Source organism: Dendroctonus ponderosae, unplaced genomic scaffold (genome assembly GCF_020466585.1).
Source record: "Dendroctonus ponderosae isolate FM_Combo_2020 unplaced genomic scaffold, Dpon_F_20191213v2 Dpon_F_20191213_5, whole genome shotgun sequence".
Taxonomy (NCBI): Eukaryota; Metazoa; Arthropoda; class Insecta; order Coleoptera; family Curculionidae; genus Dendroctonus; species Dendroctonus ponderosae.
The window spans coordinates 7,940,902-7,964,498 of record NW_026018715.1 but is presented as its reverse complement, the minus strand read 5'-3'; the positions used below and the strand labels follow the sequence as shown (position 1 = coordinate 7,964,498).

Genomic DNA, 23,597 nt, shown 5'->3' with positions numbered 1-23,597 from the left:
TATTCAATATATTCTTAGTCCTTATGATATATTGATCGCTAGCTCCTAGACTAGAACCATATAGAAAGTGATAGTACGGCGGAAAGTAGGTCTATGAACTCGACAGGATTTTTACCAAATGCATATTTAGTCGCTTTAGTAACGCTAAATACCACAATAAAAAAATCAAGATTGTGTTGGGGTAATATGTGGGTCAATTAAGCCAGCGAGACATTTACTTTTGGAGAGAGTTCTCGACCGAAGATAAGCGACAGTAGTATTTTGTGAGAAAGCGTTTTATGTTGCGAAAGTGTCGAAATCGATTGGATTTGAGACATTTGTGGAATTATTTGGGGCAGAATTGTCATCAGTAAAAAAAATAATTATTTGCGCTTGGAAGGTCGATAAATTCGACCAAGGGTAAAATCTAAAATACTGGAAGCATCTGTTGCATTGCTATCAAGAACTTATATAAATCAAAATTTCTATACATTTTCCATTCATCGGGAAAATTCTTATACGCAAGCTTTTCAAGGCATTATTGGCAGTTCCTCATCTTCATTGCTTCTTCTTTACTCTCATCAAATTCCTCGAACATAGCTTTACACACGCCTCGTCTAAGCCACAAACACTTTTTTATGAAATATTCGATACAATAGCTTTTTGTTGGACTTTGGAAAGCCGGAAAACGCAGCAAGCTTCTGAAGATGGATGGAGCAATAGTAGACGTAAGTTCATTGTTTCAATGCGTAATTGTGCTCGGCCTGTTACTCTGGGATATCCTTGGCGACTTTTTTTCTACCACACATAAAGAAGGATTTGCATAAAAGAAAAACTATCGACCTTGCTGGGAATATTCTTAGCGGAAAGCGCCATATCACGTCTAGAAAAAACGGTTAATAGAATAAGTACCATGATCACTTATACAACTCGATGATTGCGAAAAGAAGCGAAAATATCCTTCCACCTTCCATGATATTTTTTTTATATAAAGGTTACCGAAAAACCTGTAAAAGCTGATATTTTAAAGTTACTATAACCCTGCTAGTCATTAATTAAATTCTTCATTTTGCTTTTGATCATCGTAGATCAGATTGACGATTATTTTGCTTTTCTATTGGTCGTTTCTGTTGCTGAACAACTAACTGGCACCTGTATCCTCCAGCTAGAATCTGTGACATTCGTTCCTTTCACTCTACGCGATTTGATGGTGCAACTGTTTGAAAACTGCATCAGACAAAACGTTATTTTTTAACGAGAGTTTAAAACCCCTTTTTACTGGAGAGCGTTAATACATTCATCAGAAAAAAATTAACAAGGTCTTTGCAATGCAGCGAAAAAAACGGTGTTTATGTATGTAATTGTTGCATTTCTGCATATTAAACGATCGCCTCAAAGGTGGCCAACGGGCATTAGTTTGAGGATTAGAATAATATCGGCAAATCGCGGAAATAACATTTAAATCGCTCAAATGATGGTCAATGAGCGAAATGCCACCGACGCTCTCTTTGGGGCCTTGACATAACGAAATTATGAATTATTTAACAGCGGCTGCCACAGTAATTGGTCTAATAATAAAGCCCTATAAATTCCTGTAAGCCGATTTCTTTTATTTTGTGATTTCAATGGAATCGATTGTTTCAAGGAGAAAATGCGCATGTGGCTGCTGTTAGAGCGACCTGCGTGCCACACGATTACAACGATTAAGTAAAAGTACATTTTCCAATATTTAGGTGTTTAAATATACAATATTTAAATTCAATTTTGATGACTGTGGCAATCTAGATTTATTGTAATCTTAGCATAATACGATCAATAAAGTAGCTTATTCATATAAGTAAAAATTTCAGTTTCTTAAAGCGGTTTTCGGGACGTCAGTATGAGAAAGGTGCAAAACAAAGTTATGAAAACATGAATAAAAAGTCAAGCAGCTTTCAATAAAAAGCAGTGAGCGGCGAGGAAATATATAATGATTTAAAAACATGTAAATCTTTTGTACTCATCATGCCTCTTATTCTTGTCCATTCCAGTCACGCGAATGGTGTCCGATTCGCTAACAAGATCAAGTAAATCCAAGCGAAGCGATTAATTAAAGCGAGTTGTCGAAAAAGTGGAACACGCGATAAATAAATTTGTTATTTTTCATGTTGCATTGCAAGACAGGTAGAAATTTCATTTGAATTAGAGAGTAAAAGTAAAAGAAAGTGCACGAAGTTAATAAGTGGCGATTGAAGCTTATAGACTGGGAGGTGCGGGTAGCAGGTTTAACAGAAAATTACGTAAATAAAATAAATGGACTGAATTTATATTAGTACCAAATATTCCTATAAATAAAGTTTTGTTTATTTTATGTCTTCGTCTGTATTTTCTAGATACATATGACCATGTCCTAGTAAAATGACTCGATGGATAGGAAGCGGATAGAATTAAGAAACACCCTGTATAAATTGCCTTGAGCGGCGCAAGTTGATTTGAATTTTCTCGCTTCTAAATTCGGTTTGATCCCAAGTTTGTGTCGTTTTACGGTTCCGTGCGTTCTTGAACTTAAACTCAACCTTGCTTTTTTTCAAATTATTCCGACCTTCCTCTTCCTATTTCGAATAACTTTGCTTTAATTGTTATGTAAAATTTTGGTTGCTTGGCTTTATGGGTGGAAGATAATCGTGCAGTATTTTCTTAATGTTTTTGATTGCAATTTTATGCGTTTTTTAATGCTTGATTATAATTGATAATAAACACTTAAGACTATTTAAATATTTGAAGGTAACTTTTTAGAGAATTGAGGTAACAGAACCAGTCAGTTCAATTGGGAGACAATTTTATAAACGGATATTTTTTCTAATCGAACTTAGGGCGTCAGAGCGAATAGAATAAAAAATCACTTAATTTAATCTTTTTCGCATAAAATTAAGTCAAGTTCACTGTTCCACACTAGTCAGAACTTCGTATCACTTGGTCTTTTGTGTATTGCACTTTCTAAAGCCAAACTATTGGTAGAATTCGATCGATGATGTTGAATGTACATTTAAAAGCGTTTTCATTTTTAACAGTAACTTACTAATTACTAGGTATTTATGGCGAATTTTCCATATTGAATGCTATAGGTGAATGAAGATTATTTTAGAAGACTTGACAAACAAATCAACACGATTATCACCATTCTGATAAATCAGTACCGGGCAAGGTGAACAGGCCATAGCAAGCGCATTTTTAGTAAACTATGCGCGACCGTGAAGTGTGATCAATGGAATGACTTGAATGACTTAGTCGAGTGGCCGTCATGCGAGCTCGACCTTAAGCCAGTAGGAAGAGATCTCTTTGTTAACAAAATTAGTAGAAGTTCAGGAGGAAGGCCAGGTGAATAACTGTTCGACGAAATTATTCAGACACAGTATTATTTTAATAGAATGTGCTTGAGGGGCGTAGATTCTTCTGGTCGAAAATTGCATAATGTTCCAATTAGACTCTTGAGGACCTGTAGGTTAAATACCCGCCTTCTTCCTGTGTTAGGTGAAAGGTGGAATCACCTTGCTGTGCATATTAAATCTCGAACCACGGCGAAGGCGTCGTCGACCTTCCGTTACCTCCGACCTCCATCCCTGCTAGATTTGCTTTTACTTTTCACTTCCTGCTGGTACCATATTATTGTTACGAACCGTTGGTTTTGATAGAGCTTTGTTCGCAAAAAGGAAACAAAAATAATGATAAATTTATCCGCAAATTGCAATTCCCACAGCAACAATGGTGTCCTTTGCCACGCAGAAGCTGCAAACAATAAGACACAATAAATCTTTTTAGCTCGTTTACATCGATTATCTTTCACCTTGTTGGCCTAAGTTTACGTATTTGTTATTAAGTCAATCAATGCACTTATTTGAGCCAGTTTATCGTGCGCAAAATATGCAGGCCTTCTGATTATTGCAATCAGACAAAACCCATGTTTATTTAATCGCGGACACATTAGATGCTCTTGACATTTCGAGGCAATGCACGCGATCTACCATTAGAAATATACACCCTTGGCCCGTTATGGATGTCACGAATTCCACTCTCGACTCTCCCAGCTTCGATAAATTATGTTCAGCGGATTAATGCGAATGAGTTTCCTGGTTATTATTCATAATAACTCTTTGTTGGTTGCAACGATCTAATTGGACTGATAGCTGCCTATTGTCTATTTACAGCAACTTGCATAAGCCAAACTCTTTCTCCATAGAGGATGAGAATGAGCTCAAATAGCTTGTGATATTTTGAAGCAGCAATCGGGCGGTGCAGATACTAGAGGATACTTAGAAATGCTTATTATATAGGGAAGAAAATAACACGAATTTTTCGAAGCTTTATTAGGAAGTCGATTTATTCGTGTAACGGTCGCCATACAATGGCGTCGACACAAATAATAAGCGGCAATCGCCTTATCACAATGGGTGTTTGCGTTCAAATTTAACCGTAATGACGGACAAATTAAAAGTTCAAGGTTGGTTTGAGTTCAAGAGCGACCCGACTGTTTTAAAAATAACTTATTTCGTGCCGGGAGCACAACTTAATCTTAATGGCACCTTACAGAGCGAAACGCAAACGTTCAAGTAACATTAATCGAAGGAATGGCATTTATGCTCTATGCGGGTTGAAGCAGGTAATGTGGAGCTTCTGATGTCTGAGGACGAACCGCCTTCCGGCATCCCCGGCTGGTGTCCGAGTCGAATGAAGAACCAAATATATTTAGTTTTTTGAACATCACTATGAGACAACGATACCGCCAGTAGCAAGCAAGAGGTCAAGGGTGTCCAAAGTACAGATCCGACAAAAACAAAATACTCTTATTATCTGCACATTCCTAAAATGTCTTAACTTGCGCGCATTTAGCGGAATGTCGTAATATCTACATTCATCTGACTAATCCAAAGCAATCTGTGCTGGGTGTTTCATGACTAACATTGCAATTTGTTAAGTACGAATTAGGGCATGGATAACGCTTAAAATTTAAAGGGACGTCCTCCTAGCTTCAGTTAGCTGTTCTGCGTTGAAAATCCTCTCCAAGCTCGTAACGAGCTCGTTTTCGTCTTGGTGAAACAATTGGGCTGATGTTTAGCTGTCCTAAGCATGATGCGAAAAGCCGACCGCGCGGGGAAGTTTGGATTATTTTTTATAATAACGCTTCATCGCGAATAGACCGGAAATGATCAATTGTCTAATCAAATCTTCTTGCATTGTATTCATAACGACTGTCGCCACTCCGGTTTGTTCAGGACGGTGCGCTGTCTTGTTCCGTTCGATGGCACCAAGCGCGTCCATCTTTGTCTTCGGGTCAGTGAACGAGTAGGTGTACCCACGAACGGAACCGCTTGGTTGAAAGAGAGAGTCATGGCTCGATGGAGGTCAGCTGACCCCAAAACACACATCGCAACACTGAGGGAAAGTGAAAGCCACCATTGTTGTACTTTCTCGAGGAAAATGGGCCTAAAAATCAGCTTTCGGCGAGCCCACGACGCTCTCGTTTTAGGTAGAGATTCGGACCAATGCGAGAAACTTTCTTAATTTCTTCAGGATTTTTGCGTCCTTGTTCCAGATGTTTTTGGCTGGCGGTTTTCTAGGTCAGAATATTTCGTTTTCTTCTTTGGAAGCGATGACAATCGAAAATGTTGTGGGTTACGAGAGAAAGGCTACTAGTTTATTTCGGCCCTAAAAACGAGTTAAACTTGGAAAAGTTCAGATTCCGGCTTCATCTGCACTGTAGTTTAGGGTTTTATGTGTGTTTTATCTTTCAAAAATGTGCTTGCCTTAGCACTGTTTTGTGTTCAAACAACATTATTCAGAATGAGAATAATAAATGCATAAATACGGAGCAAAGTTATGTACAAATTTAAGCGTTTTAGTAGAGTAACTGTACATAATCCATAAGAGTTTGGGGTTTGTTGGTTTTCTAATTTCGTAAATAAAAAAATATATTTTCACTTTGCATTAATAGCGTTGGCGACATTTTTAGTTCTTGAGTATGGAAATAATCAAATTAATTCAATTAACCTTTCAGGGTGTTTCGAATACACCACGATAGTTGCATGACTATCTGCGAAGCGATTTTTTCGTTTATACCAGACGTTTTTAGCATCGCAGTATTTTACCGATGTAACTTCGGACACGCTTTTGAAAGAACGCAATTCGAATTAAAGACGAAGGCGAATAATATAATTTTTTTGTTAAAATTGCCGTAAGTTAGATGGGATTCTACTGATCAAAGAGAGATGCAGTACGACCTAATTTTATTTAAGACCCAGGCTATATTCGAGTGCCATTGACTGGTTCTTGTCCTCTTCTTACAGTATTGACTAAAAATTGAACTAACGGAAATGCCATTGAATAATTAAAATGAGAAAGTACATCTACACGTATGCGTTCTTCCAGAATTCCATTATGTTTCCAGAGCTACAGCCCTATACATAATTCGAATTATTATTTCGATGATTAATTACAAGATCCCTCGATTGCAAAAGCAATTTCGCGCTGGTTTCGAGTCAACTATGAATTATTTCCATTTTGTTATATCAATAGTCATTACCAGAGATGCAGCTAGGATAGCATTTCCTAGCCATTATTGCTTCATTATTAGTTTTTATTAACTTTTATCTTTTTCACTTAATTCGCCTTCTGGGAAAGATTGTGCTTGCGGTTTGGTTTCAGTTTAAGTTGTTATTCCAGGATCAGTTGTCTCAAACAGTTACACACTTACTTTACATGTTCAAACAGTCATTGTTACATTGCCAGTGAAATTTATTAGGCAATAAAAGGTAAATGCCACACCTCTTTACGTTCCTGACTTTGTCATGGCTAAGCCAACTTTGCCTATTGTCAGGTATTTGAAACTAGCTTGGCCCTGCATAAAAGGTATCAGTTCGTACATGTTTTACAATTTGCTCCGTGTAAATATAATTTAATATTGTCAAATCTATCAATATCGTCGTGGATGGGCGTTTCGAACACTCAAAAGGCCAAGCAGACATTACAAAACCCTGTCCATTTGCTCTCTTGAGTCGCATATAAGACATTTCAGAAAAAGTGAAATTTATCTGCTACAAATATGTGAAATTAGAGACTGATTTGTCTTGGTCTTCCTCATTGAAGTAATAAAGCAATGAGCGCAGCAAACTATCCGATCGAACTAGCAGACCGTTTCTCTCGCCATATTCGAAGAAATTTTACTTTCACTGAGAACGATACAGATTATCCACGTTGCCATCTATAAAATGGAAGATTTGTGTCTTTCTTTGGGCCGGCTGAAATTGAAAAGTGAAACTGACCCCGAAACCCGGTTATGGCCGAGCTGGGAAGCCGAAGAGAGGCATAATTTTAAATAGAAATTAGAAATTACAAGATCGGTAGTACCATCGACCATTTCGAGCGATTTCTTCGCGATTTGAACCTTCACCTATGCGATTGGAGCGAAGAAAGTCGGATCGCCTTGGATTTAACAATGGTTTTATAAATCTTGTGATAGTGTTATGGCACTTTCCCAATTGGGCTGAGCTGAATATTTGGTTTCTCTTCAGACGAAGTTTGCTTGAATTTTCTTTTTCTTCGGTAAGCTGATGAAACGATTTTGCTTCAAACGTGCACAATCTTTAAGTCGCGAACCAGGAAAACCGGGTATAATGTCAGGGTCTTTGCAGTTATTTATCTAATGCAGGATTTTGCATTTTTGTAAATCTTCAATTACAGGCTATTTCTGCAAAATACAAAATATTTGCATGACAGGTCTGATTATATCTTTATTGAGATAATAGGAGGTGCATGATTCATGGCGCTCATTTACGTTTAAATCTATTTAGTATGATTGCGCAAAAACCTTGCAAATTGGCAATAAATCCGACCCTCCCTGCAGAAACCTTCAAAAATTTGACAAAAAAACCGCGGAAATCCTAAATCGATTTTTTAACTGTTTGCATTTCAAATGCGATCGGGCGGGTTCTCTTACGAGCAAAAAACGAAGGTCGTACCTACTTGTACTAAACAATTCACGATGTCGTTGTGCGACCTTTATACGATGTAAATAGAATTGAACTGAACTTAAGAAAAACGCTCTTTATTTGCCACTTGTAGCCTTTTCTTAAAAAAATTATTTGTTTTTGTATCTGTTTAAATGCTGCTGTTTGCTTTTCCATCTTTAGGAGCAGCAACTATAGTTGGTTTTATAATTATAGACTGTCGTTCCATTGGGATTCAGTAACGATCAAAGCCAAATAATCGGTAAATAACCCAATTGGCTTTGAAGGTTTTAGTGAACTGAAATGGAGCAGAGCAGATAAGAAAGTTAAATAGCAACAAAAGGCTTAAGCGTATCGTAAAGTACCGAACAAATATCCAGTCAATTTCGCCTCGTGAGTAATAAGGCATTGAGAACGTATGTTATCATTTCGAAGAACCACAAAATTTACTGCTACTGATTCTAATTTTCTATCTAATCTACCCATGTGAGCTGAAATATGGTTGCAGGGTTTCGGATATTGACTCAATATGACTATGACTTATCCATTTGTTCAACCTTGCCTACTACGTGGGCAATATAGAGTTAGATTTAGTACGAAAAATGTTGAGATATTAACTAACATACGCAAATTTTCCTATAGCTGATAACTGCAGCAATGAAGGTCGTTTCATAGTAATTACAAATGTTCTGTTGGTATAATGCTCGACCCAATCCATGCATGGGCTTAGAAACACAACATGCGCGCACTTTTCCACGTTCCAATTCAGATGGAATGAGTTGGGATTGCATTAAGGCATTCGACTGATGTGTAGGAAATATCTTCCGCCGATTGTGTTACGGTCGAAGTTATGTCGGACAGCCATTCCTAAGCTCGTTATCGAACTTAGTATTAAAAATAATTATTTGGCGTGGAGATTACTGCTTGAACGATTATTTATAAGCACATAAAATGGAGCTATTTTCGTCAGCCATTGCCAAGGCACAAGGACGAAACTGTGATTCGTTGTTTTCTTAACACTTTTCCACATGGACCTAGTGCGTAACGGATCAATAAAAACCTATTACGATATTTGTAGAATTTGCTTTTCCTCTGGCAATCTTCGGTCAAGTCAACATAATTAGAAGCGAACCTTTCTTGGGGCACTCTGTATTACGTCCATGAACATGGCAGTGAAACATGTTGGACGTTGCATCATAAAAACCGTTAAAAATACGCGTAATTTGTTATTATTCTGCGATTTTGTAAGTTCTGGCTGCCCACTCACCAACAAAATGATGGAAAACGTTTTTTTTTGAAAAGCTTCCAAAATCCCGACGCATTGATCACATCCGACTTTTATTCGATTTTCAAGGTGATTGTTTTTTTTTAGATCGATTTTCTAATCATCGTGAAAGCAAGAGCGGTTTCGGCAAGGTCTCGATAGCTTTTAGATGCGGTAGTGAAGGTTACCACGGAAAAACTATTTTGAATAAGATTTAGTGCTAAGCAAGGGGTGGGCCTTTTAGGTCTTTCTAGTTTCCTGGTTAGGAGAAGATAGCAAAGCGCGTTTGTCTTTTTAGTGAAGTTTAATATCGGTTTACTCCGGTTCTATGACGCACGTTAAAAAGGGCCAATCAACTCATTGCGTTTAGCGATAATTCGCCACGCTCTATATTTTAGGGCGATTTAAATCTCAGGAAATTTCCGGAAAAGTCCAATACTTAATCAAAATCGACATTCCAGTTATTTCTGGACGCCGCCAACAAATAGTGTCACTATTTCCTTTGCGGTTGGGCATTTACCGATCCTGGAATAAAAATAACCGAGCCGAAGGTCGAAAAATACATTTAAGTGAGTTATCGCATTATGTTTGCGGTTTACACATGAAGTATACTCAAATAAAAATTAGATTAAAGCAAGCACCAAGGTGAATATCGGAATTAGAGCTCTAATGCCAGCATTTGTTAACGGCAACCCGAACAAATCAACCTAAAAGATCACGAAACAGTTTCTTTCTTCAAGCCTCAGTTAAATGCGACTTTTTATAACTTTTTACAGCATGAGATAATGTAGGATTTTCCAATTGGAAAATTCCAACTCAAATCGACTTCCTGGCCTATATTTCTTACGCTCTGATGCTCAGTGGCAGTTCCACTAGGCGATTGGTTTGCATCTGCAAGTGGGTTCAAACTCCGTCATTACAACTAGTCAAGTTATGGTTATTTTTAGTTTTTTGTTTGAGAATGTTCACTTTTTCGATTCCATTTAATTAATTAATAACTAACGGAAGATATTCAGCGTGCAAAGAGGGCGCGTATATGATTAACCTTCTCTTAAACCAAAGTAGATGTTGAGCAGTAGTTCTGAAAAACCCAACTGAACGCGTTTGTTCAACCTAAAAACATTTAATAGAAGTAGAATGATCGGATCGATAAGAGTAAATAATTCCAACAATTTTATCTGGCAGAGTCCAGACGTTTTCCGTTTTGCACTTGATGTTCACTAGCTGAATAATAAACTATTTTAGCACATCATAATTCGTATTGCCAGTGATTTCCTAGTAGGTAAACATGTTTGCTGCAGATAACCTTGCGGATCAGCCAAAAACTTCGCAATACGAACATACAAGGTTACTTTGATAACATGGCGCATTCGAGTTATGGGGTGTTCTTGCATTGATGCAACATCAGGCTCTCAATATCTACTTAAGGCTTTTTGTAGGCTTTTTAGCTGTGAATTGCGGTTGATTGTCAACTTTTTGAGATCTAGTTGAAAAACTTACGTAGCGCAACGTTATTCGTGGTTAAGCATTATCGACTTCGTGTGCAGGGTTGGGACCAACTTCACCCACTCTGGATTTTATTAACAATCAAGATTTCCTGGTGGAAAAAAGTCGATTGCTCGTTACAACACTAATTACGCTATTTTAAGCGGCAACATGTAAGTGAAGCCTATCGACGCCTATTAGCTAAGCGCCAAAAAAGCAAACAAACCAAGAAATTCCAAAAATTTCAAGTGGAATTGATCCTTTCCTATGTCGTTCTATTGTGAGCCATGATATAAAAATAATAGTTCACTCTCGTGCGTCATTGAGGCGCCTAATGAATGCAAATTGGATTAACGTGTGGAGAAATGAATCTTTCCAACATGTACCTATTGAAATTTATTTTTAATTATTAATTTACATATTTATTTTGTCATTTAATGCAAAAAATATGACGTGCAACAGATAGTTTTAAACGATCAAATGTTAGAAAGTGGTTTTCGGAGTTTGCGTCTCTCATATAGTTGATGTTGTTCCTTAATTCCTCTTGGTGAATGATTCAAAATTTGCGTCATTTTGGTGGAAGTGCTTTAGAGAGCTCCTTAGGGATTTCAGAAAAGATGTTTTTAAAATATACCTACTCCAAACATTTACGGTGAATATGTATAAGTATATTTCAGGAGGCATTATATCAATTATGCCGATGACACTTTTCTGATTGCAATTGGGTACTTCCAATCGGGTCTGCAGGTTTTCGGAACTCGGAACAAGACTCGCAATACAAAAGAATATTTGGATTAGTTCTAAACGTAGGAGTCTAAGCTTCCGCTTTTTTTCATAGTTACGTGAGGCAAGATATTATTATTTTGATTTTGTCTTCAAACTCCCTCTTATTGTATCATTTTGTTCATTTTCGCAGTGGCAATTGTCCCAAATTTCTCGTACGATTTGTGTTTCAATTTCCCCTTTGAGCATTTTCTCGAGGAAAATTTTACGTGTTTTCCACATAAATACCAAAGCCAGTCCTGAACAGTTACGTACTAGTACAAATATTGAGTTTTCCATGCAAATAAAGATGATGATGTTCGTCCACGAAAAAAGTACGCGCAAAAACCGACGACCTTGTCCTTGCCGATCCGTTTTCAGTTTATCATATAGAGGCAATAAAAGTGACTAATTGTTCTAATCCGAATAACAAAGCAAATAAACATTTTTTTATTACGATTACGCTACGGAATAAGTTTGTTTAACCTTGTCACTGCCACACACACACTCACACACATAGAATAATCGGTCCCTAACAACGTAATGCCTTCAACTGTTGTTAAAGGCTTTTTATTTATTGCTCTTTGCATTAGTGTTTTCGGCTGTTAACTTTTCTAAAACGAGCAGAATATTTCACAAGCATCCTTCCCCACAAACGATTTCAATACCCACACCCTTGCCATCTCCAGATTCTTCCCTGTTCTTGAGATTCTTCGCGCCCGCTAACAATAAAGAGAAGGTCATTACTGTTATTCCGCATTGAAGTGTTCAAACACTTAACCCGTCTGCGGAATCCGGCTGTATCGCATTCAGTCCGATCGTAAATCGATTACATGTCTTGTTTATGTTATCGATTTCGATTCAATTAGCATTATGGTACATGGCCGGGTGCAGATAAAGACATGATTCAAAGCTGCTTACTGTTGAAACAATAGAATGTTATAACATAACGGTCTGCTTTATCTTTGCAGGAATTAATTGTTATGAATTGCAGACATTTTTTTCTGGTCCACCGGCACTTGCTATTCCATCGGATGTCAGGTGTTTATTTAATTTAAAATATACGTTGCGAAGCTTGCTAAAAAATATACAGCTTCAACTTCTAGCCAAGCTAGAAACTTAGCTTTTGGCAGCGAATCGTCGAGTCGACCTTTCGAGGAGATTTTCCGGAACGCATAAATCATCACATTTTAGCTTTTCAATATTACCTATTCTCGGGCGCATTTGAAAGTATAATATCTTCGAGTTGGAGTCCCGTCCCAACCGGGCTGTTACCCTTGGACTAGGGAACAATGTGACAGCTGCGCAACTTCAAATCTCCCCAGTGATTTTTTCTACACTTTCAAAAGTGTTGAGCCAAAGTTTGTAAAAAAATGGCCGTGTTTTTGAAACTTTTTGACCTTTGGCATTTTCAAATATTTGATGGACGTTCAAAAAGTAATAAGACTGGCTCGTTTACAATTTTCTGCGACAAAATAAAAGTACTTTTTGATATTAACTAGTTAATACACTGTTTTCGGTAAACATGTTATTTTTAATTTTCTAACTGAAACTCAGGAGTACTTTTATATGATTTGCTAATAATAATTCATTAATAAACAGGAGACTAGGTTTTGGCCTTGTTTTATAGGCATAGTTTGGAAGATGGGTCAATTTTCGAGAGAAAAGCGCTCTAATTCAAGAAACTAGCTAAATCTTCTAATACTAGTGGATCTACTCATTACAAGTAGTGGCTTTAGAGTCCGATTTTGTGCATTTTTTTACAGGGTAGTGTCACTAGCATGAAATTTTCTATTTATTACTTATTAAGAGAAACGTTTGATTTGCATCATCATAAAACATCATTGCCGCTTTGACTTTTGATCAAAAATTTATAGAATAGTACTTTTTTTAAATAAAAAATTTGCGTAATTTGACAAAAAGATAGTAATTTTTCTTTTCGAGTGCTTAAGTATTCCAGTAGGCTTCCAATCAATCGTGGGACCTCTTCCAAAAACGCTTAATAGCAAAGTTGAAATTCGATCTTCAACTGTTAATATATTCTTGAAATTTTGGAAAAACAAGTTTTCAATATTTTTCTCGAACTATGTAAGTGAGCCCCTATATACCCTTAAAATAAATGACGCCAATTTCGAGTCACCCTGTATAATAACTATGCATGTATAAATTATATATTTTCTTTAGTCCTCATGGTCGATTCCAATTTATCTGTGACTGGAATAGGTGTGTAACATATAAAACAAACTCTATTGGTCTATAGCGGATCTTTTCAGCGTTCACTGTGAAAATAGCGACACTCGAAAGTGTTATTAACATGAATAAATGAACTTTTCGGTCATACTTTAACGAATTATGTAAAAAAAACACTTGCTAATTTCCTCTAGCTGAAAGCACAATGTTAACGACTACTAACTTCTGACCATTCTGGTATAGAAATTTTATTTCTTTAATATCTAGCAGAGGGAAGAGGATTTATTTTGCAAATTTGATGCACTTTCAAAATACACAGGGGGTTCGGAAAATGCGTTAGGAAATTTTTCAGTGATTCTACATGCTGAAATAATGGTAAAACGTCATGTAGTAAAAGTTCGAAATCTAAATATTTTCCGAGTTACAACTTGTGTTGAGTCGATGCCGCTCTGTAAGTTGGTGAGTTAGACTCATCGCTCCTCACTGTGCCGCATCCCGAATTAATTAATGGAAATTTGGATGGTTTATATCGTCGCTCGGGAATTGTGCAACAGTTTAATTTTTAAGTGATTTCCTCGCAGTCAACAATAAACATGGCAACGATTTGAATGACCTTTTGGAGGTTTAAAATAATTTGGAGGACATTTAGAGCACGCTGTTCTATAGTGGTCACAACTCTGAACGTGTAGAATATTTTTTCTTTTTTTCTTTCTTTTTGTTTCTGGTAAATTTACTTTCGAAAAACGCGATGCAAAATGTTTTTTGCAACAGTTTTTTCAAATCATGCGCAAATTTTTCTTAACGATGAGTGAAGTTCGAAATTTTGACGGCATTTAGAGGGTACTTTTCTTTAATGAATGCACCACTCTGAACTTGTAGATAATTTTTCATTTTTGTGCTGCACTTTTAATTACGTTTAGCATTTAACCCAGGGGTGGATTATTCCTGGATTCCTATTATTGGATGGGAATTTCAACACTTAACAAAAAAAAGGTCACCACATTTTTTAGGAGCAACATTTTACCAAATGGTTGACTGCAACGCAACCACACCGGCGAGTCACTGTGTCGGTGCGTTGGGTTGGCGCAAACAGCCATTTGCGCTATAACTCCAAAATATTCACATTTCGAATTTTTGTTACATGACCTACTACCATTATTTTAGCATGAGGAATCATTCCTAAATTTTCTAATAGCTGTCTGTAAATGCCTACGTCCATTAGAACTAATACTGTTTAAAACAGACGCTGACTAATAATTGCTAATGTTACATAAGATGATTATGAGCAAAAACTAAGTTAGAATACGCTGGCTATATTTTATTTAGTGCTTCCGGATCTAAACGCACAAGATTTGAAAAAAAAATGTTTGGAGAACTTGTCAAATCGCAAACACAGAAAGTTAAGAACCTTTTTCATACCCTTCGCCCAGATTTTCAAAGCAATATAGTTTACATGTACCCTCAAAGTTCATTTTTCTAAAACACTTGCCTCAAATTCACTTCAACCCGGGATTCTAATCGTCAGTTTTCCGAGTCCTCTAGCAACTCTGCAAAGGTTAAATTTGCGTTTGCTCCCGCGTCCCTACGCTTTATGAATTCGTTGCCCTTGACCGGCACGAGCGGAATCCCGGATCCCGGAACAGGAAAATCGGGCCTGGAAATTGCGGAGGCGGACATCTGGATAGCGGCACCCCGTTCCCCACCGTTCCAGCTTTTGAATCGGGAGCAATGTGCCCAATTGGAGAGGGAGTTATTTGCGCCAACGTCCTCCATCTGCACCTATATTTATATGGCACTTATGCAACAGGAGGGAGAATGCGGGAAACTAATCGGGAGCAGTTTGTAAGATCGCATTTTTGTCCTGATAAGGACGAATTTCAATGAGAAAACCTTTCAGAACATTAGGCGCCATTTCCATTTATCATTCTGATAGGGACTATCGGAGCAAATGATGTATTGTGTGAAAGGAGCGCGAGACATGAAAAATCTATTTTTAGGGTTTTGTTGCAAGTTTTTTTCGAATACGCCCGGGGTGAAAGATTAGTCAAGCTTGGCAAAATATGTAGTTTTCAATATAAGTTTTATCTTCGAATTTCATCTGCAAAGTCAGCCAAATCAAAGTTCGACTCTTCCCTTCTTTGCCATTTGAGTTTGTATCAATTTTTGCTAATTTTATCTCGCCATATTGGTCGCAATTTTATCTATTAAAAATCGTTACATCATGTTTATACAGCATGGGAAATGCGTAAATGCTACTCGATTTGAAGGTTAATCCGGCAAATCGATCGGTTTTCGCACACTGGCGTAAAGCGGTATTTTTTATAAAAATCTGAAAATGTTGTCTTTCACTGTCTGTTGCGGTGCGCTTTACATTATTCGGGATAAATCTGAGGTGTTTCAGTCTGGAGATCGGTTCGGCCAACCAAAACTTCCTAGTCGGTTGCAGGTCAGCTACAATGCAGTAGAACAGTTGAAAAACTCCCATTTATACTCCCGCAATGCTACATATTTTCAATCTAAGGTCATGCAGCTACGTGTCCGACAATATATCAGTTAATTTCATAATTGTGACGATTAGTACCAGTCATTGTTTAGAAATAGTTTCAATTTTCCGCCGAATCAAGCCCGAATAAATTAAAATAATTAATTTGCATTAGCTAAATAAATGTGCATCGGATTCTGTAATGTTAAGTTTAAAAGATTTTACATCTATATTAGGCCTTCAGAAGGACTTTCCATATCAATTCACTATAAAGTTTTGCTGCCATATGACCGACCATGAATCCAAAGAGCGATAGTAAAACAACATACACATAATAAACCCATAGTTATTAGGTTGCAAAACAGGCGTCAAATGCGAACGCATAGGCGAAGTAATTAAGTTCTTGGTCACATACAAGGAAACCGTTCTAGATGCACACTCATCCATAAAATCTACTGACCTCTGCTCAGTTGAAAATGTTCCAGTGCCAGGCGCATTGAGCGAAAATGCATTTCTGTTTTTTGCTCGTTCAGATAAATATATCTAAAGCGGTGTAATTGGGGTGGAATCTTGAATAGATACATACAAAAGAGGGTTAAAAGCTTTGGTTAAAGTTTCCCATGAATTCAGGGAAACTACACAGTAATAATAACTAAAAGAAAAGTTGCGATTTAAGTCCCAAATGTTGATAGTGAAATATTTTGGTGAAAAGTTTAAAATATGTCCAATTGGGATCCCAATAGAGAAGATATGCGAAATTTAGTCTGATTGCTTATGAAATCCTAAAAAAATTACTACAATGAAACTGAAATATTGATATTGAAATTGTTTATGCACTGTGCGCCATACGCGGATCCAGATTTCATGTGAGGGGGGGGGTCATGTACTAGAAATTCAGTCTTTTGTTGTCTATGAAATTAGAAAAAATACCCTTAGGCGACATACACCCAGCACATGACAACTATGATGAGAACTAAATGGCGTTTTAAGCTGACGTGAAACTTTAATAACAATTAAATTCGACCTAAGAAAAGCATCGTTGTAAGCGTTTTCAGAAGATTTGCTACCAGCACAGAGTTGAAATGATGCATCAATTACTCTTCAAAGTTAGCATCAGCTGCTTCCATCTTTCAAATTTAAATGTTGGTTTCCATCAAAACAGTTAATTTAAGACACTAAAATGATCCCCAAAAGTGACTGTCTGTGTCACTTGCCCAGGTGTAAACATTAAAGCGCTCACCACAATTTAAAAATACATTGTTAAAGTAAACATTATTGGCCATTTTTTCATTTTTACGATCGCTTTAATTGCGCCGAAGACGCTTTTTTATGGTTTCAAAAAGTTGAACGACTGGGTTTTCGTGAAAATTTCCACCTTTTTATTTTTACAGTTTTACGAAAGCTTGCCATAGTTGTCCAGTCGCAAGTTTTGTAAATACGAGTTTCAAGTGTGATACTTTAGTAATCGTTACAAATCGCGGAGGTTATTAAAATTTATTAAGCATTTGAAAGTTGGGGAAAAATATTATAAAACAGGTATATTAGATTGTTATGCAAAATCTAGATTTTTTAGCTAGAGGAGGCTCTGGCCCATAAAAAGAGGAGGCTCTGGCCCATAAAAAGAGGTAACTCTAATTGATCTCGAGGACTATTATTGGAAACCTCCGTTTTTAGCAGGTTCTCAGTTTGTCGGATTTTAGAACTTTCCTCAAAGATTAATTGTTTTGGATACAGTTGGCACGTCAACTCGGTTCTCATCAAACTATTTAAAATATTAATTACTCATTTTTCTATTATTGAATCCAGAAGTATTTTGTGCTTGAAACCCATAATTTTAAACAAGCGTTCATCTATTGTTTTCTTTATATTTGATCAAGTTCAGCAACTATTCAATAAATCAGCTGATCAAGAATCTTTAACAGCGATTTCTGTTTTTATTTTGGCAGTTTTCAACTAATGTTTAGAATATGAGCTTTGGACAATTTCAGCAGCCTGGGAAAAAATTTCAATAATTTTTTATTTTGTTGGATTCTTTTAAAATCCTAGTATAATTTAAACCTATACATAGTTGCCAAGAGTCGTAATTTGTCGGGGTCAAATAGCATAGATGATTGCATAAGATAATCCGCTTTAAATAATACATTATACGGTTCGTTCTATATCAGGCAGTTACAACATCCATTACTTAATTACAAACATAAAAGTTGATTGCGACCTTCATTTGGTTTAGATGTTCCAGCATCGAAAATATATGACGTAGTCACACCCACAACGTGCCGATTGGTATTTTTCCATTTACATGCGAAAATTGACAGATTTTCGTTTATTTGGTCAAGTTTTACTAGTCGCTCATACCATCGACCAATAAATTACTGAATTAAGAGAAGGGTGTTTTCGATCTTTAAAAAAATCCAAAATGGTGTTTATACAACTCGCAACGGTAGCAATTAAACAAAAAACTGTAGGTACTGATTACGAAACAAGAGCAGAAAACGCGTCGGCATCTGTGTCCCATATACTGCAATGTGGGGCCAGGCGGCCACTCAAAAACACATAATTTAGAGAGAAATCGAGAAATTTTGCACCTGTTACAGGTGCGCGAATTGGGGTAAATCCATTCGAAATTTGCATCTGTCCCTGCTCCGCACAAGCCCAACATTGTGCAAAAACCGGTCAAATTCCCGGGACATGGCGGCTATCACCTGGAGCTACATTTATATCAATCAGAATATATGACATTTTATAGACTCATATAATAATTTACACATTTTCACTCACCTCAAGCATTGGGAGATTGCAATTCGTGCTGTAAAATGCATGAGGTTCGTGCCATGGCAGGTGCTCTTAAAGAACCCGATGCACATTTGGGGTTCATCGAAACCCGTTAATAAATTGATATTAGCAAACGTGTGAGGTCATTCGACACTGAGCTCGTTGTTAAAAGTTAAACATTTTTGGAAGCTCATCCAGACAATCAGTGTTCGTGATTATTTAAATCATAACAAAAGTTGCGTAAATTGGCTTGAACTCAATGTCCATATTACGGTTTGCAATAGTTTTGTGTTGGATCTTTTGCTCCATTGCGGCAATTTCCTTAATCAAAACCTGTGACAATTCAACGCTATTTTACCAACGGTTACAAACAGGAAAACGACCAGTTTAATACAGAATTGATTCAAGGTTAATTATTATATTATTGAGATACATGATGCCACTGTATCGCGACAAGGAAATGGAGTGAGAATTACAATGTAAGGTCAATTTTATTAGCGTATTAGAACGCCCTCGGTTAGCAATATTTTTCAATGTTCGTTTTGATGAATCGAATTATAAGATTTAGCATCGCACAAAGCCGCCCTTGAAGTTGCGCTCGATCGATCAGGATCCCCACAATCCGCGCCCCTTCATCCCCAATCCATCTTCAGTGCCACGCCGACCTTGACCTGCCTTATAACTTATAACTGGGCCCGTTCACAATGAACCCCCCAAATCGAGGTTCGGTCTTGAATGGGCGAAACAAGGAGGGTGGAAAAATCCAGAGTTGCTCCATAGAAGTGAGCAAGGAAAATGCAGCGAGGCGGTATGCAGTGTATAGGAGAAAGATGGCGCAAGAGGGCAAAGTTGTAGTTTGCAGAAACCTAATGGCCGCTATTCATGGCAGTTGTCTTGAGCATTTATGTTTGCATAGTGGATTTTTCTGATTTTTCACGTGCTCTGAAGACCTTCCACAGAATGACACAGCGCTGCCGTCAAGGTTTCCGTTTAAACAGTCGCCAGCTCCTTCGGTAACATTTTCCGCTGCAGGCCAAAGCGAAATTAAGGTTATGCATTTTTGCAGGTTGCAGCAGTAAAAGTACTATGCTGAAGGTCCGCGATATTGGCCAATCATCCGTCGGCATGCTCCAGTTTATGTATCAATCAAATTAAATGCATAATCGATATTACCTGTCCATATTCACATAGATAGAAGTGAACAACACGAAAATAACAGTGGTTAGAATTAAAGCAAATTGCCTGTGGTGGCGCGTAGGTCTTACATTAGCGCTTCGACTATAGGAAAAATGAACAAATTGTGCTGACGTATAATTTTCCTAATGAATACGACCTTCTTTTCAGTAATTCTCAGTTTTGTAATAAGCCGTGTTTGTTAGGCTTTTTTTCAGAAGGTCCACCTACAATTGATCCTTGACGAGGACCTTATTATTAAACGGTTTACAAATGGTTCATATCATTCATCATTAATTGATCTGTAGATGTCAGAACTTAAAAAAATCGTCCTTCTCTTGGAAGTTACAATGCAATATTGCAATTGACCTGATAAATTCGACAACAAAATCGCCTCTTCAAAACCCTCTGTAGATCAGGCTGGGAAAGAGATCAGATTAATCCACTTCTCAACCATATGTAGGTGCAATGTTACAAAATTAGAATTAGTTTTTATTAGAATCAGAATTTATTAAATATACTCGCAATGATTACTGATGAAATCGAGAAGCAAATGAAACTGTAAAGGCATTTAGGCCGTTCAAAATATCGGTTCTAAAGTGTTCCGTGGACCATTGAAAATTATGCGGTAACGGTCAATGATTGATTCTTCAACTACTATTTGAACATATTTATTTTCAGCTAAGTTTACAAACTTCCTACTGCTACTTACCAACGAGTCCTTAAATCTAACATCATTACAGTGTCTAACACTCTATGTAACTTAAGATATGTCATCGTATAACTTAATCTGACTAACCTAACTATCCTGATCTAAACTTAAACCTAACAGCCTCTCTTGCTTCCTATAACTAACTTAGAGTTAGCCCATGGTCCTCGATGTGGTGGATTCTTTAACTGCGGCTGCTGCTCTATTTATACTATCCTGTGTCTGTGGAACGGTGGTGGGAGAGAATGAGGCGATAGAGCTGCGCGGTGTTAAGAATACAGCAACTTGCAACGTAATTTTTCTTTCTGCTGAAAGTAGGTTCTCGACCACCACACTATTGACAGACGTTTTGAGTAATTTTCAGCAAATCATGCTGAAACTATGGAAAAAATGTAGGACCATACCAAAACCAATTTCAATAAAGAAGATTTAGTGAACGAAAGAGGTGTAGGTATAGAGGAAACGGAACCAACCAAAACTACAGGTTCGAAAAAGAAAACCGATTGTCTTGTCTTCTGCGCTATTTTCCTTTGCTTCACTTTTGCGCCAGCAACTGGTTTGCTGGAATTGACCTCATCGTAAGCATAGTTCTATCGACTAACAAACACAAAGAGTTGCGTGAAGCAGGACAAAAATGGTAAAAGGAAGCCTGTATGGAAATTTAAGTTGGATGATTAATCGGTAGAAACAAAAATACTTGTATCCGATATGTTGTCGTGGCCTTGACCATGATAGGTTGACCGTGTAGACACAAACAAGGGCGAACGAAAATAGCTGATTGTTTTTTGGCTAAATCTCAACGAAAATTTATGGCCGGTAACAATCGTTTAGTAAAATGGTAATTGCTGGAGTGTGCACGAAGTCCATTCCTGCCATTCATTTAACCGTTTCTTACCTTCTTCGTGATACTCCTAGATTATAGATTTGGATCATCTGGGGGCGTAGGTTCAAATTAATTTTTCATCATGGTGCCCGTTGACCTGAACCTGAGTGGTTTTGACATAAATATATTTTTCAAACAAAATGACCTCTATCACATTTAAGTACCTACGGTCTAACTCGCAAGGATATAAAATATGTAGTAGTTTTCCTGTAGAAACCAATTCGCCAAGCGGAAAACAAGTCTGGCGTTTCACCTCTAGGCTGAGTCCTTGGATTAAGTATAGAGGGAATTTACATTATATCACTTTTCTATTTGTTTGAATCGCAATCCAACTGGGTATTTCCTTGGCCTGTATTTCACGACCTTCAAGTCCTGACGTAACTCGTAACAGTTGCCTGCAACTTATGCAGTTTTCCTGGTTTGTTCTATTCCATTTAAGAGCAGCGACTCGGAAAAAAGGAGTAAAAGATACCCGAGAGAAAAACTCAATTATTACTCGGTGCAACAAGAAGTACGAGTACTTACACAACTTGAGTATTAACGAAGTTTTCTAATTGCAAAATGTTTAAGTAATCTCCCTGCCTACGCCCGACACTTCTCTCTTCAGCTTTTTATATTTTGCGTTCTGGTTTCTGAAGCTGAAACGTTACAAACCGTGCGACAATTTTGTTATTACAGAACAATTGCATCGTGTAACGGTAGTGGAAGTGTAAGCAGTTATTAATTTTTATCGAACCGAGCAATGACACGGCCGAGACATCATTTTTAAGATTCAGGGTTAAGACCGATACAGTATTTGGGACAAGTTCGTTTGTAAATTTAGAACGAAACCGTGTAGGATGTTCCACAATCGAAACTTTGTACAGTTTTCTTTTAGAAAACGTCATATAAATTGAAATGAAAAATTTGAAGACTAAATTTAGCTGATTATTTTTTTAAGCATCAGTAGCCAAACAGTCCATTCGTGGACAAGTTTCCAAAAATTTGCGCCGTGTTTTGAAAAGAGGTCAAGCTGACCATCGAAAAGTCGATTTTAGATATTTATCGGCCCAGACATCGCTTTCGATTTCAGGGACCGTAGGCACATAATTGGAGCAAGTTCATCCAAAAGAGACTTTGTTGAACAATATTTATGTTTCGACCATTTTCAATAACTGCTTTGAAACGCTAATAATGATTATCTATTTAGTTCTTTTTCAATCAAGGCTCGGTTATCAGAAGACAAATATCTATTGCTGGCCGAGAAAAAAGGCCCATAAGGCCACCCACCAATGCCAATAATCATCCTACTCTGTCTGTGACTCACAAGGGCATTTCTTGTTAGAACAAAGGACAATAACTTGGGAGCCGCTTTGTGAAAGCACACAGTCTAAAAAGTGGTAATTACGGGTGTCAACATGCACAGAAAACTCGCGTTCGGGGTGACATCAAATATGAGGATTTCCAGTAGGTGATCGAAGAAGAAATCAATCAATTAATTACTTTTTGGTCTACAATTTAAGCAAATAGTCTGAAACCCGCGCGAATTCCAAACTCGTATCGTAGATTATACGTAGAAACGACGTCGACATCTTTATCAGCTTATAAACTAAATGGTGGTCACGTGTCATTTTGTCCTGAATATCGTAATAACAATTAATTGCCATTTTAAAACAGAAATGCAAAATAGTGCCGATACATGCAAGCAGCCCATTATTGCATTTAATGATGCTGACAGGATTTGTGGGAAATAAAAGCTTTCTCTGATTGAGGTTGTAATACGACACACTTCTTAGCGCCTTACTAAAGCCTTTATTTTAAAGATTTGAGTGTTAGCCTAAGACATCGCCATCCAAGACGTTGGGTTGGTGAGGCCATTGGGCTTTGGCCCGATTAGCAAAAGAAAAGAAATCGCGAGGGTCGGCTGCCCTTGAGCATCC

General features: G+C 37.3%; 1 long non-coding RNA gene across 1 annotated transcript; it reads right to left on the bottom strand.

Moving 5' to 3' along the window:
- Positions 1-20,741: 20,741 nt before the first annotated feature.
- Positions 20,742-22,641, bottom strand: LOC125504613. The gene is made up of 2 exons (XR_007281593.1): positions 21,269-22,641; positions 20,742-21,174 (listed from the first exon to the last, which is right to left on the bottom strand). It is a non-coding gene; the product is annotated as an uncharacterized LOC125504613 (long non-coding RNA).
- Positions 22,642-23,597: the final 956 nt, after the last annotated feature.